The sequence below is a fragment of the Lygodium microphyllum genome, chromosome 20 (genome assembly GCF_053477565.2).
Source record: "Lygodium microphyllum isolate KBCC chromosome 20, Lygodium_microphyllum_v1.1.10, whole genome shotgun sequence".
Taxonomy (NCBI): domain Eukaryota; kingdom Viridiplantae; phylum Streptophyta; class Polypodiopsida; order Schizaeales; family Lygodiaceae; genus Lygodium; species Lygodium microphyllum.
The window spans coordinates 65,419,304-65,423,207 of NC_141154.1; positions in this window are offsets into that span (position 1 = coordinate 65,419,304).

Below are 3,904 nucleotides of genomic sequence, written 5' to 3' on the forward strand. Positions count from 1 at the left end.
CTCCCACAATGGTCACTACCACTCTTATCACTATTGCCTCTGAATACTACTATCCAAAGCATGAGAACTACAAGAAGCATCAACATTTCTTTTGTTAACCTCTTCGTTCAAGAGTGCGCCCTTCACGTCGTACAATTTCAGCCCATGAGCATATATATTTGCATGCATAGTAATACAAAATGTGTCCCATGGCTCAAGCAATGTAACCAATAGGAACAAGGAAGACTCTCCTTAAAGTCAATCCCATGCAAACACAAGTGACTAAAAAAAGAATGAAACTCATTCAAGTGGGCTAACACGGAAGTCCCCTCCTTCATACGAAGGTCCATGAGTTACTTCAATCAATACAGATGTGAAGTTGGACTTTGCTTGTCATAGATATCAAACATCTTCTCCCATAACTACTAGGCAACCTGCCCTTCAGAAACAACATTATAGAAAACCTACTTAGCGAGTGACAAAATGATTGTATATTTTCACAACTCATCCAGTTTAGCCCAATCCTCTGCATCAAAACATTCTAGCTTTACACTCTCATATCTCAATGGCTTAATCTGTAATTTTTGCAATAGAACCTACAAGATTTGTACCTTCCAATTGTTGTAATTTGTGCCATCCAACTTACCAATGTTGAAGATAGCACGACCATTTGAACCACCAAACATAATGTAATGAATGAAAGCACAATCCAACACAAATAGGTTGCTGTAAATGACAACAAAACAAGCCAAAATAGTAGTTGATAGAGGGAAAATTGCAAAGAGTAGGGCTGGCCACTAACTGCCAAAGAATGATAATCAAGTCAAAGCATCTATCCTCATAAATGATGCATAAGCCTACAATTACAACAATGTAAAAATAATGACAATAGTAAATCCGAAGCCAAGTGTAAGCAATCAACTAATAGAATCCAATTTTTACTATTAGGTATATCCTATAAGAAGTGGGGTATGATTGAACCACTAGCAGTAACTAAGCACACAAACGGTACCTAGAACTATCAAACTCAATGTGTTAGAGTAGGATACATCCAATAGGCATAATTATCATGCATATAGTAGGTCTCAAGATAACCAAAGAAAACTGCTAGATACACAACTAATTGAGCAAGTGTAAAGAAGCTCAATACATAGCCAACCACGATTAATACATCACTAACAACAACCTTATAAATATAGGTTCTAGCTCAAAGTATGAATCAAATTAGCCCACTAGACAACAATTGCATCCAAATAGCATTTGGAGATCATAGACATAACTCAACCAAGTCCCACAATCTCATTGAAGTAAGCTCAATTGCGTAAACCCAAAGCTCCATTCAAATGTGAAAAATTAACTAGCTTAAGTTGCTCCCACTAGAATAGAACTGAATGCCGAATGAGCAATGCAAGATCAAAACATAAAGTACATGGCCATCCGAAATCCCAAATACATCAAATGTAGAGTCAAGAGAATAAAATCTAAGAGAATCTTCAAGCTCGTAATGTTAATGATCACCGTAGCAACTAGCCAAAGCTCTAATACATGTAACCGAGCCCAAATGTGAAGCTCAAGGCATTCCATAAGCATATTCGCATGCATAGCATCAATGTCATACATCAATACATCCATAGAAGTACCCGAATATCATTAGATGGCAATAGACATAGACTTTCACTGTCATTTAGCTTGTTGTGACAGTTACAATAGGTATGTCCTAAAAAGTAGTTAAGAGTAGGCTTTTCTTGAACACAATAAATAGTAGGTATCTCCTCAATGCAGTGAGAATAGTAGGTCTATCCTATAGTAACACAATGAATAGCAAGTCTATCCTACACAAAATAAATATTAGGTTTATCCTGCACATAGTAAACAACAAGTCTATCGTGCATAGAGTAAGAAGTAGGTATATTTTTTGCTATTGCTAGCCACATTAGACCACTTAATAAATCTCATTCAGGTCCACCTAATATCAAGAAGGAGCCCACACAAGCCAGGAAGAGACCTATGAAGCATAGGGTTGTTGCATAGCTTCTAGCCATTAAACCTTGAGCTGTAGGTTTCAAATCTAGGCTAAAGCACATTGAAGAGAAGCTTCTCAAACTAATGAACTGATACTAGTTGAAGGGAGAAGCATGAATGAGAGCATGAGCGCAAGTAGAAGTAATGGAGGAGTGAGATACGGCAAAGGTGGCAAGAAAGCAAGAGAGAGATACGAGATGTAGAAACTCCAATAGTCACAATGTGTGACTGGCCTCCCCTTACTCAAATATCATTAAAAGAACAAAGAATGGAGTGATAGTGATGGGTGCTCGCCACTTGCAATGTACAGGTATGTGGGGGTGCTTATCACCTATAGTGCACAGGTGTGTGGGTACTATCAATGTAGTAAAACATGGGTGGAGTAGGCACAAGCACCTTTACCCCAAACAGTAACAACCCTTTCATCTCCAAGATGGGATCCACCACACTTTCAAAAGTGTCATATCAATAAGTTAGATTTATTTTTTATTCCAAAAAATAAAATTTTAAAATTATTTCATAAGAAAATGATTTTTGTATCTCAAAAGATATCCAATTACATTGTAGGTTGAGAGTTGAAATATCCATTTTTATACACTATTTTGCAATTAAATGCCTCCAAATCAACTTTAAAACTCTATATTGTCGTACATAAGACTCTCTAAAGGCAATGACATAATCACTTTATGCGCCACTACTTCTCCCAAGTGCCACATCAACCAGGTGGACTAATTTTGGCACCAAAAATTGACTTCCTCTCCCCCTCTCCCTAATAAAACATTACTCTTTTCTATCTCTGAAGGTGCCTAACCATATCCTATGTTCATCTAAGTATTTTTCATGTGCTATTTTCCACTCTGCTGACGCTTCTTAACCAATCTACACAAGTTCTGATCCTACCTACATTTCCTAATGGAACCACTTAGGGACATAAGCAAGTGGTAGATGCAAGTGGATTTGCATGTTTGTGTGGATAAGGAGTATGCTATGACAAAAATATCTTATAGTAAGCATAGCCTAGAGACAACAATAGCTTTCCAATATCATTTAAAGAAAGAAAAACATTGATATTTGGGTTGAGGGTTCCTTTATGACAATATATTTTTATCAAAGAAAAAAATGGTCATGGAAGGAACTAAAGCCAAAAAGATAATTATAATGCATATAATGAGTTCTATAATATTATTATTGACTTGGTTAGATTGTAATGTGATATGGCTCATTTCTACAATGTGCAATGCACACAAAAGGTATTGACTTGTAATTTAATATTGAGGATTTAATATGATACATTTATTTCTAGTAAGTTTGTGCCAAATATACTTGATGGGTGTTATTCCAACCTTTTACCACTAGCTCTAATTATATCTCAATAATAAGGAATTTTATCTACTATTAATGCGGTGTTGTATGCGGATTTATAAGTGGGAGGTACTTGGAAGAGAAATATCTTTATACTAATACAATGACAATAAGGTCTAGCTTGATGAATAGCCACTTTGTAATTAAGCACATTGGAGTGATAACACTATCGATATGGCTAATCTCCTGGGAAGTTTTTCCCACAAGAAAATGGTTGCACCTCGTGAATAGCCAATGGTTCTAATGAAGACTTTGTAGCCTTGCTACTAAGTATACAAATGCCAAGATGCCAAGGTTTGTGCCTTGATCGCCACCTATCAGAATTGGATGTAGAGATGGAAGTGTAGAAAACTATTTGTAACAGACTATGTAATACAAAAGAGAAGAGAAAAGATAGACATTTGAAGAAAAGAAAGGCATTGCACAAAGAAATCAAAAGAAAATATGTTCTCAAGAAATGGAATACATATACCAAGACATGAGGCAATGTAGAAACAATGTGAGTCATTGGTTGTATGGGCACTGGCATTGCATCCCTCTC